The 12,790-nt window shown below is 40.3% G+C and overlaps 1 protein-coding gene across 1 annotated transcript in view; it reads left to right on the forward strand.

Annotated features, from left to right (window-relative positions):
- The window catches only part of kdrl (kinase insert domain receptor like), a 222,878-nt gene that overhangs the window by 26,977 nt on the left and 183,111 nt on the right, over positions 1-12,790 (forward strand). The window lies entirely within an intron of this gene.

Consider the following 12,790-nt stretch of genomic DNA (forward strand, 5'->3'; position numbering starts at 1 on the left):
TACTATCTACAAGATGCACTGCAACAACACACCATAGCTCCTAAGAAAGCACCTGCCAGACCCACGACCACTACCATCCAGAAGGACGAGAACAGCAGATATCTGGGAACACCACCAGGTAGAAAACCCCCTCAGAGTCGCTCACCATCCTGACTTGGAAACATATCGCTATTCCTTCATTGTTGCTGAGTCAAAATCATGGAATTCCCTCCCTAACACACTGTGGCTGTATCTACACCTCAGGGACTGCAGCAGTTCACGAAGGCAGCTCATCACCACCTTCTCAAGGGTAACTAGGGATGGGCAATTAATGCTGGTGTAGCTGGCAATGCGCACATTCTGTAACTGAATTTAAAAAAATGGAGACTTCCTAAATGCAGTTCCAAAGTGGGACTTCCTCTTCATTGTGTGTCAATCTAGCCTCGGTTATAACCCTCCTGCTGTCTGCCTCCTTCTTGTCATGCATTTGTGACTGCTGCTTTGATTCAACCTTCAAATTCAGACATTCAGAGTCCATTTATATACATAGCTAGGTCATAATATGAGCTGTAGTATTATTAACTGTTCCTATCTAAGTCAGCCTAACAACTACTCATAACTACCAAAAAAAATTCCTGTCAGAAACAAACACATCTTAAGTGCATGGAAGAAATTCCTGATAATATCTTGAATATAGTATTTTATAGAAAACAAGCAAAGTCCCTGCTATTACTTGTCCCAGAGCTCAGTTGCTTATCATGGGTTGAGCCAGAGTTTTAAGGAGGAAAGCAGATGTCATTTGGAAAACTGGAACAATTTGTGCTAACTGGGATTTGCACAATGCTTTACAATCACTTCATTTATGACTCTATTTCCTCCATCGTTGGGATTGCAGTATTTACTGTATATTATCCATGCTCAAGATTAAAAATTAGCTGTGTTTGTCACATGTGCCTCGAAGCATGGTGAAATGTGTTATTTTGTGGCAACAACTAACACAGTCCGAGGACTGTCCCGGGGGCAGCTGGCAAGTATCGTTACGCTTCCAAATATTGGCTCTCCAAGACATAACTTGCCCCCCAGCTCCCTGCTCCAAACATCAGTGGAGCAACTCAGTGGTGAAGGAACCCAGCTGGTCAGACAGCATTGGTAAATACAGTGTCAGCATGGAGCACATGTTTTGCCCATAACCATCATTTCCTGACCCACTATTCCTATTAAATTTAAGTGCATTTCTAACGAAGCACTTTGACTTGTTAATACTCTGTATACTCTGACAACATATTCAATTATCATCCAGCCCAAATGCCAAGTCACCTTCAAAGAATGTAGGTTCATTAAAACTTTTTACAAAGAACATTACAGCACAGTAGGCCCTTCAGCCCACAGTGCTGTGCTGAGTTTTTAACTTACTCCATGATCAATCTAATCCTTCCTCCTACATAGCCCATAACCCACCATGTTTCTTTCATCTTTCATATATCATCCTATCTAAAAGTCTCTTCAAAGTCTCTAATGTATCAGATTCTACCACAGGGGTTCCCAACCTTGTTGATGTCAATGATCTTTACCATTAACCAAGAGATTTGTAGACACCAGGTTGGGAACCCTTCCTCTGCCACAACCCCTGGCAGTGAGTTCTTGCCGTCCTCTGTTTACCTTAAAAAAAAACTTACTTCTGATATTTCCCCTAAACTTTCTGCCATTCACCTTAATAGTGTAGTGGTTGGTGTAATTTTTTACAGTGCCAGCAATATAGGGTCTGTGACCCCAGTTCAATCCCCTCACTACCTGTAGGAAGTTTTTACATTCTCCCTGTGATCACATGTGTTTCCATCCGGAACTCCAGTTTCCTCCCACATTCCAAAGACATATAAGTTAGGGTTGGTAAGTTGTGGGCATGCTATGCTGGTGTCAGAAGTATGGTAACGGGGTGCAACCAGAACATTATTGCACTGCAATGGTCATTGGTGCAAATAACACATTTCAGTGCATGTTTTGATGCATCTGTTCCACTCTCTATCTCTAAATAAATTTAATTAATTAATTAACGCCAATCTTCATCTTCTATCTTCTTGATGTCCTCTGGTATTAGTCATTGCCTCCCTGTAAAAAGGGCACTGGGTGTCTACACTGTCTATGCTTCTCATTATCTTATACACCTCTATCAAGTCAACTCTCATACTTCTTCACTCCAAAGAGAAAATCCCTATCTTGCTCAACTTTTCCTTTACCTATAAGCAAAGGCTACACTTCAGATCTTTGTCTTCAATTGTAATGTAAAGATGGCCTTTTCCAACCTTTGTCTCTTCTGAATGAAGAAAGCAGAAGTCTTGTAATTGGTATGTCTGCCCAGTGACCCTGTGAAGGGGAAATGTTGTTATAATGAGTCCAGTCTCTTCAAGGTTAAGAGTATTGTGTGCTATTTTGTTTGGCCATTTCCCTTTCATAACATATAAATTAGAAGAGAAATGTAAACAGAGATCATATTGTTTGCACTGACAATTCCATATGGAAAACGCTCAGCTGCCAAAAAGTAAATGAAGTATGTTGTTACAGATGGAGGTCACTCCAATCTACCCTCTTTGTGTGTGGTGCCGTTAGAAATTACAATAGAGGCAATTTTTCAGAAGGAACAATCTTTGAAAGACCTCTGTGTAAGCAGGGATATGAAGCCTGTGTACTTAGCTGGTGTGTGATTCTTGTAGAATGTGATATCACAATGACATTTTTCAAGTAGTCTACTCTACTAATTAAAAACACGCCATCTCCCAAAAGAGGAGGAATAACTTGTCACAGATGTAATCACTGGGAACTTCGTCAGAGTTTATCTGAATGTGTTGAAAAGGATCTCCTTTCTTTCATCTAACTCGGCTTTTGCCGAATTATGGCAGCCAAACAGAAGAACCTTTGTGAATTTTTCTGGTGCTTTCTTCTTTCTCCAGAAACTTCTAAATTCTGACGTCCAAACTTCATCTGGCCATAAGAGAGGTTCCTTCCTTTACTTCATTAAAATTAGCTTATCAAAATGTCTCACATCATTTAGTCCTTTTGTGTTAAATATTGGACTGAAGGGTTGTATGAGGCAATGAGCAAAACTTCTTTGAAGGAAACCTAGAATCTAGCCTAGAATATTGGAACAAAATTTTCTCCTTTCTATTGCTTAATGGGTTCCATACGAAATGTGTTAGAAATATAACAAGCAGGACCAAATGTATGTTATATGATGTCTCACGGAGCTGTGGTTTTTCTGAGATTCATAGAGATACAGCCTATTGAATCATGCTGAACATCAATCAATCATTTACATTAATCCCGCATTGACTCTTTTAGTTTTTGATTTTCATCATCTAACTTAGATTCTACCCTAGAAACAATTTACAGTGGCCAATTAATGTGCCAAAATACTAATTTTTGGGATGTGGGAGGAAGCAAACACATAATGGAATCTAACATGGTCAGGAAAAATATGTATTTTCCACACAGACAGCATTCAAGATAAGGATTGAACCAGGCTTCTGGCATTATCAGGGAGCCACTCTTCTTCCTGCACCATGATGCTGCCCTATTGTTTTACTACAAAGGAGATAGGGGAAGAGTGAGAATAGAAAGGAAAAATACCAAAATACAAGATGGTTGGAGGACTTCCTTTTAAGGTAAGTGGAGGGAAGTTTCGAAGAGAGCTCATAGGTTTTTTGGAGTGGGTAAGTGCCTGGAATGCACTGCCAGAGGTGATGATTAAGCAGACACATTAGGAACATTTAAGGGCCTCTTTGAAAGCCACGTAAATCAGACAGGATCCTGTGATAGCCTGGGATTCTCCTGGGGATTACATTTTCTTCCCCCATCCCAAAGAGGTGCCTGGTGGTAAATTAATGAACAACAAGCTTTTACCTAGTGCAGGTGAGTGGCAGGAAGTTGCGGGTTGTGGGGGCAGCATGAGGAAAACTAGGATTAGTGTTTGATTGTCAGCTGAAAGCCTCGGTGACACTAATATCTAGAAGCCCAACTTCAGTGTGTTATAGCTGTGCATTCCATCCACTTCTAAACTTTGACTCCATTGAAATGAATTGACCAAAGAACTTGAAGGTTCATTATTTTAAGATTTTTTCTATGGCAGTTGATCAAAATTTTCATCATATCATGCTGGTATGTTCACTGGAATTCACCCAAGATTGCCAGCAGTTAAGTTCATAAAATTTCAAGAAGAAATTACTTCTAGCACAAATAGAGTATTCCTGATCCTGGAACTATTTTGAAAGGCATCTGTCAGAAAATCAGCTACAGTCCAATGTAGCAAATTTACACCCTAGCCAAGTGTCAATTAAAAGTAAGCATCCTCCCCCATCTCCAATCTCAGCTCAAATCATAGACCACTTCTTCCATCTTTAATTTGCATTAGCTGACTCAGGACCAAAATGATTGTGACACATCACGTCAATGATCATCTAGCACACTCATGTAGATGCACCAGAATCTCTGATCCTGCTTTCTTAAGTACTACACATTTACACACTTTTTTTTTCAGGAGAATCTTGCATGTAGAAGTATTAATTCAAGTAGAAATTTGATCAAACTTTTTTTTTGAAATATTGAAGCATACTTGAATGTAATTGCTGCTCGGATCAATAATTACAGGCAGAATGGAAATAATTGGCCAATGCTTCTTTCATCGTTGGCTAGAACACAATCAGAATCAGGTTTATTATCACCGGCACATGACGTAAAATTTATTAAGTTAACAGTAGCAGTTCAATGCAATACATAATCTAGCAGAGAGAGAGAGAGAAAAATAATAATAATAAATAAAATAAAACATAATAAATAAACAAGTAAATCAATTACATATATTGAACAGATTATTAAAAAATATGCAATAGGTGAGTAGTACTAATTGGTAATCCTTTTCAGATACGTTTATTCATTTGAAATTGAAATAGACATGAAATATAAGCACATACACAAAAAAATGCATTTGTTGTGCTTTCAAATGGTGGGCAATCTTTGTTTCGACATTGCTGGCAAGATGTTCGATTACATATACATCACTCATAACCGATGCATTTTTGTAAACACTGAACCAAACCAGTATCACACTATTTAGCCAGCTTACAACACTACAAGGGATCGTAACAGCTAGTAACTCAAAACATAACATCTTTAACTTTCTATTGTAAATGTCTACCTCTCTCTTTCCTCAACATATTGATGCTCTCTGGCTTCCCCAGTCATCTCCTTGGATGCACCCTCCGGATTCACCTCCATAGGCACACAAATTTCCAGGCAATCCCATCATCCCCATTACCTGCTTCCCATCTACTTCTCCTCCGATGTTCCAAACTAATCACTATCCTTCATATCATAGAAACATAGAAAACCTACAGCACAATACAGGCCCTTCGGCTCACAATGCTGTGCTGAACATGTACTTACTTTAGAAATTACCTAGGGTTACCCATAGCCCCCTATTTTTCTGAGCTCTGTGTACCTATCCAGGACTCTCTTCAAAGACGCTATTGCATCATCTCCAAAGCAATACCTCATGTCCAGTTTAGCTTTCTCCAAACTAGCCGGGGATCCTCCTTGATCTTTGTCCATCTCTGCAATTTCAAACTGACTCCTCCATCTACACATCTCAAATATCACCTCCCCACCAATAATCCACTGTCACTGTGATTAGATTGATTAGATTATGAGAACACTCAGTCCTCTTTTATTGTCATTTAGAAATGCATACATGCATTAAGAAATGATACAATGTTTCTCCGGCGTGATATCACAGAAAACAGGACAAACCAAAGACTAACACTGACAAAACCACATAATTATACCATATAGTTACAGCAGTGCAAAGCAATACCATAATTTGATGAAGAACAGTCCATAGGGACAGTAAAAAAATAGTCTCAAAGTCCCCGGGTCCCTGATAGTGGCGGCAAAAGGGAGAAACTCCCTGCCATAAACCTCCAGGCACCGTCAGCTTGCCGATACCTTGGAAGCAGCCGACCACAGCCAACCCTGAGTCCATCCGTCTGAAAACTCCGAGCTTCCGAGCAGCCTCTCCGATACAGCCTCCCGAGCGCCATCCCCTGCCGAGCGCCTTCAACCTCTCCCCGGCCACTGAAATACGCAAAGCCGAGGATTTCGAGACCTTCGGCTCAAGAGATTCCGGTTACCACACAGTAGCAGCGGTAGCAAAGCAGACATTGCAGAAGTTTTCCAGATGTTCCACTCTGCTCTCACATCTGTCTCCATCAAATCAGGATTGTGCACGGAACCCTACTTGACAGATAACAGATATTCATCACTGGAGAGGCCACGTGCGCTGCCGTCACGCCACCATCTTCTCCCTCTGCCATTCAAAGTAAATTAACGTTATAACAAATTACAAAATTGGGGGCAACTCAGTAGCATAGTGGTTAGCATACAATTTACAGCGCCAGTGACCTCGGTTCAATTCCTGCCGCTGCTTGTAAGGAGCTTATAAGTCCTCCCTGAGACCACTTGTCTTTCCTCTGAGTGCTCCAGTTTTCTCCCACAGTCCAAAGATGTACCAGTTGGTAGGTTAATTGGCCATTGTAAATTGTCCCTTGATTAGGTTAGGGTTAAATTGGAGGATTGCTAGGCAGCAAGGCTCAAAGGTGCAAAAGGGCATATTCTGCACAGTATCTCAATAAAGTAATTAATAAATAAATAAATAAATAAATACATAGACTTTAGGAAAGTGCAGCACAGGAACTGGCCTTTTGGCTCACTATGACTGCACAAGTAATGATGTATATCTAAACTCATCCCACCTGGTTACAAGTAGTCTGTATTCCTTTATTCCCTGCCTATTTATATGTCTGTCAAAGTACGAAGTACAATTTATTATCAAGGTACATACACGTCACCACATACAATCCTGCGATTACTTTTCTACAGGCATACTTAACAAATCTACAGAACGGTAACTATAAACTGTAAACATCAGGAACTGTTAACTGTAACCAAACTATGCAAATGCAGATATAAATAAATTGCCATAAATAATGAGCATGAAAAAATGATATAACAGAGCCCTTAAATTAGTCCCTAAATGAGTGCAGCTATCCCCTTTTGTTCAAGAGCCTGATGGTTGAGGATTAGTAACTGTTCTTGAACCTGGTGGTGCAAGTCCCGAGGCACCTGTACCTTCTACCTGATGGCAGCAGCGAGAAATGAGTGTGGCCTGGGTAGTGAGGGTCTTTGATGAGGGATGCTGCTTTTCTACAGCAAAGTTTCATGTAGATGTGCTCAGTGATTGGAAGGGTTTTACCCACAATATAATAGGCCGAATCCACTGCCTTTTGTAGGACTTTCTACTCAAAGGCATTGGTGTTCCCATACGTGGCCATAATACAGCTATTCAGTATACGTTCCACCACTCATCTATAGAAGTTTCTCAGGGATTTCAGTGATGTGTCTAAATGTTGCTCAAACAGGGGTTCCCAGCCTTTTTTTATGCCATGGACCAATACCACTAAGCAAGGAGTTTATGCACCCCAGGATGGGAACCCTTTGCATCTGCTTCTATTCCCTTGGAAATAGGATTCTTCTTAATCCTACTTGCAAAGGTCATCTCATGGCCCTTTTTAGCTCTCCTAATTCTTGTTTAAGTGCTTTCCTGCTTTGTTTATACCCCTCCAGTATCCGCATCCTAAACATTGCATAGGCATTTTATTTTCTTTTTCTTTCTGACAAAACATTCAGTATATTTTAACATTTTCCTGAAACTTGCCATCGTTTCACCCTCACCAGAACAGTTGATTCTGAATCATAACCAGCTGGCCTTTAAAAGATTCCCTTGTATCAGATGTAAATTTGCTGTCAAACAGTTACACCCAGTCTACTTTCCCCAATTCCTGCCTAAGAAGGTTGTAAGTAACCTTACCCTAGTTCAGCATCTTCACCTGAAGACCAGTCTTTTCCTTATCCATAACTCTCTTAAAACTGACAGAATTATTATCAATTCCCAAAACTATGCCCTCTCTGAAACTTCAATCACCTAGCCAGTTTCATTTTAATATAATGTCCAGTGCTTCTCCTTCCCCATGACAATCTACATATTGTTTTGGGAAACCTGCCTGGATGCATCAAACAAAGTCCCTGGTACTAGAGGAGTTCCATTTAATACTGGAGAAGTTAAAATCACTCACTACCGCAGGAGTTCCCATCCTGGGGTCCATGGACACCTTGCTTAATGGTACTGGTTCATGGCATAAAAAAGGATGGAAACCCCTGACTTACCACAGTCCTCTTATTTTTTTATGCCTTTTCCATCATCTTCCTGCATATCTCTTCCTTGTTTCTCCTGTTGGCTATTGGGAGGTTGAGGGAGGGGAAAAAAAGGAACAGTCATGATTGAATGGTGGAACAGACACGATGGGCCAAATGGCCTAATTCTGCTCTTATGCCTTATGGTCTTATGGTGATCATAGTGATTGCATCTTTCTTATTCCTGAGCTATACCCATATGGCCTTGCTGGTTGAGCCCTCCAAGTGTTCTCCCTAATGAGCCATGCAACGCCACCATCAGCAGCACAGTGGGATAGAGGCCAGCCTCACATATTACAGTGCCTGCTGTATGATCGGGTTCAAGTCCTCTGTAAGGAGTTCATAAATATTCACGGTGGACGCATGGATTTCTTCGGAGTGCCGAAGTTTCCTCCCAGACATACAGGGTTCGTATTTTGCAGACATGCTGTGTCGGCTTTGGAAACATGGAAACACTTGCGGGCAGCCAAACGATGCATTTCACTGTATGTTTCAATGTAAATGTGACAAACAAAGCTAATCTTTAACCATTATTCTTTTTTTAATCTCTGACACATTCAAAACATCTAAACCCTGAAGTGTTGAGCTGTGAGTCCAGCTCTTCTCTCGAATGAGTTTCTATAATGGCTACAACATTATAATACAGCTTCTGAGCTCATCTGCCTTCCGCCATTATACTCCTTGCATTGAAATAAATACACCTCAGATTATGGGTCTTGCCAGATTCATTCATCTGACCCTCCCTGGTCTTGAGACTTACTTGGCATCCTTGCTTCAGCTGCTGACCTACGGCTATGGTTCTCTGACAGAAGATTGTGGAAGAGCGAAGCTTATATGTATTTGCATGTAAAGCTTGTTCTGCCATATGTTCCTCAATTTCATATGCCATAGGTTATCAGAGCTCCTCATCATTCTTCAACATGTGCTTTTATGCCCCGAGCTGCTTCGGCAATTCCTTTTTGTAAAGTATATTACATGTTCCAAAAACCCTCTGCAAAATTCCATTTCTGTTCACTGCTTTCATTCCGATCTTTTTAAATTATTGACACATTTTGAAGTGATTTGCAATGGCTAAAAGCAAAAAAATATATATTATATTAACAACTTAAATCCAGACCTTGACCCAAGTACCATAATTTGCATTCTGGAATTTTGCCTAATTTTTAAAAATTTGGAATTGAAGCAAAGAAAACATTAATTTCTGCTTCTACTTTGAAAAATTAAATTCTCCACCCTCCACTTAAGAGGCGTTTCAGAGCTAAGACCATGATTATTGGTTCTGTGCTTATCTACGCAGCGATTGTTTCATCAAAGCTGAACGTTCATTTGAAATATTGTTTGTGAAAGTGCATTCCAAGTACTTTAAACAATAATGAAAGGACACAGAAAGGAAACAAGGAAAAGGGGTGAAGTGCTGCAATTTTCTATAATTTATGTCATTTCTGTCTAAACAGGGCACAAAATGATTAAAGGGACAGACAACATTTGAAGTTCACACAGGTCAAACTTGGAACCTCAATATTATTTATGCAGACAGAATTTACAGATGTATCTTTTCTAAGAAAAGCTTCTATCTGAACACTTCTCAGTCCTAAGGAGTGTGAGATTATTGGGTGCTGGTAGGTAGTAAGGCCTGCGAATCAGAAGTGGTGAGTCATATACAAGATATGTTATAGACGCTGCATGCCTCTCTATGGACAAAGGACATGAAGTTGAGCCTTCTCTTAAGTTAAACGGAAATGTAAAACAGATTGTCGAAGCAGGAGAATGTTATGCCTGGACTGAAATGTATTCAAACTCAGTAATAATGACTTCAACAGCCAAAAAATGGGAATGGTGAGGAGTTCAAGAAATCGATCTTCATGCCATCAGTTTGGAGGCTATCCAGACCGGGATATAAGGTTTTGAACATTCATTTCTCGAACTTCTGATAATGCTCTCCCCCCCCCACATCTCCTTCACCATTCCCATCCCCTTTTCCCTCTCTCACTTTATCTCCTTGCCTGCCCATCACCAAACTCTGCTGCACCTCCCCCTTTTCTTTCTTCTATGGCCTTCTATCTTCTCCTATTAGATTTCCCCTTTGCCGGCCCTGTATCTCTTTCATCAATCAACTTCCCAGCTCTTTACTTTACCCCTCCCCTTCCAGTTCCAGATATCACCTTGTGTTTCTCCCTCCCCTTCCCCCCACCTTAAAAATCTACTCCTCATTATCAGGGGTGCAGTGCTAGCTAGAACGCGTCCAGAACATCTTTAAGAAAAAAGGCAAAATAAACAAGCTAATTAATTAGGTACCGCCCAGAAACCAGTCTTCATTAGAGGAACTGAGGTGGAGAGAGTCAATAACTTCAAATTCTTTGGCATTAAGGATCGACGTTTCTCTCTCTGAAAAGTGTCAGAGGATCTGTCCTGGGACCAGCATGTAACTGTCATTACAAAGAAAGCACGGCAGCGCCTATACTTTATTAGAAGTTTGCGTAGATTCAACATGTCACCTCGGTCCTGATAGTCCTGTCTTTTCAGCCTGTTTGGGCTGGCGTTTAAATTGACCAAACAACGGAACAATTAAAGGCTCCAGTGCCCTGGAAAGAGGAGTGAACATTGCGTAGAGCAAGTGAAATCGGAAATCACCTCTGATCTGGGCCGACATTTACATGCCAGGTGGCACCTAATTAATTAGCTTGTTTATTTTAGCCTTTTTCTTAAAGATGTGCCAGATGCACTCCAGCTAGCACTGCACCCCTGCTCATCATTTTTTCTCCAGCCCTGCTGAAGGGTCGCAACCCAAAATGTTGCCTGTACTCTTTTCCATAGATGCTACCTGGGCTGTTGATTTCCTCCAACAAATACACTCAAAAACTTCTATAGATGTACCATGGAGAGTATTCTGACAGGTTGCATCACTGTTTGGTATGGTGGGGGGGTGGGGGGGTGGCTACTGCACAGGACCGAAAGAAGCTGCAGAGCAAATTTAGTCGGTTCCATCTTGGGTACTAGCCCAGGACATCTTCAAGGAGCAGTGTCTCGGAAAGGCAGCATCCATTATTAACGATCTCCAGCACCCAGAGCATGCCCTTTTCTCACTGTTCCCAACAGGTAGAAGGTATAGAAGCCAGAAGGCACACACTCAGCGAATCAAGAACAGCTTCTTCCCTCTGCCCATCCAATTCCTAAATGGACATTGAACCTTCGAACACTACCTCACTTTTTAAATATATATTATTTCTGTTTCTTACACGGTATTTCATCTATTCAATATACATACTGTATACTGTAATTAATTTATTTATTACTATTACTTTATTTTTTATTATATATATATTACGTATTGCACTGAACTGCTGCTGCTCAGTTAACAAACTTCACGACACATCCCAGTGATAATAAACCTGATTCTGACTCTGATTTTGTGTGTGTTGCTTGGATTTCCAACATCAGCAGATTTTCCCTTGTTTGTGACTAAATGCACAAGTTGTTAGTGGCTGTACATTGTACCTTGTTTTCATATTTGATTCTATTAAAGTTAACAGACCAGAATCTCAATGGAAACAGCATCACGAACTGCTACCACTGAATTGCAGATTAAGTGCTACCAACCAAAAACAATTAACTCCTGTAAAATTATTGGATTATGACCATCAGTGAAGTAGCAGATAGAAGGATATCACACCAGTGCGTTATTTGCCAATATCACCATTACTAATTTCTGCCTTTTGGCTGTAAGTAGAGAGTGCATGTTAACTGATGTCTGATGTTCCATATATACTTAATTAAATTGATTTGCACTTATGTGTCAAAACTGAAACTGGGAGTAAAGCCAAAAGGTTTACAATAAATACTAAATATGTAATCCTATTTTAGGATATAAGGAAACTTGGTTCATCGTTCTTGGCATCTGAGCAGAAAATCAAATTGCCCTCGGCAACATTTTTCAATGTAAACTTGTTTTTAACTTGATTTGGGCAGCAACCTACAAGATACTGGATGAAATCAGAGGGTCAGGCAGCATCAATGAAAGGAAATGGTCAGTTGACGTTTTGGGTCAAGATCTTCTGGGCCAGATGAAAGATCTTCCCCAAAATATCATAATTTTCCTCTGTAAATGCTGCCTGAACTACTGAGTTCCTCCACCATCTTGTGTATTCCTCCAGCTTGCAACACCTGCTGGCTCTTGTGTCTCCATCTTGAATTGTTAGTTTCTTTTTGCTGAAGTATTTACACAGATGACTTTGGTCAAGTCAGAAATGAAGAAAATGGGCCAGAGAAGCAATCCTGAGAGTAGCTAAAGGATTCTAGACATGAAATACTAATTGTTTTTCTTTCCATAGATGCTGACTGGCCTCCTGAGTGTTTCCAGAATTCTGGGTTTTTATTTCAGATTACATATCTGCAGATTTTTTTTTATTTTCAGGTGAATTCAGAACCTAACATTATACTTTCAATGGAAGAAGAGAGTAATGCCTGTGAAACAATGAGGAGAGAAGGCTAATCCTCTGTTCACAACATCAAAACAATT

The sequence above is a fragment of the Mobula birostris genome, chromosome 10, assembly GCF_030028105.1.
Source record: "Mobula birostris isolate sMobBir1 chromosome 10, sMobBir1.hap1, whole genome shotgun sequence".
NCBI classification, from domain to species: domain Eukaryota; kingdom Metazoa; phylum Chordata; class Chondrichthyes; order Myliobatiformes; family Myliobatidae; genus Mobula; species Mobula birostris.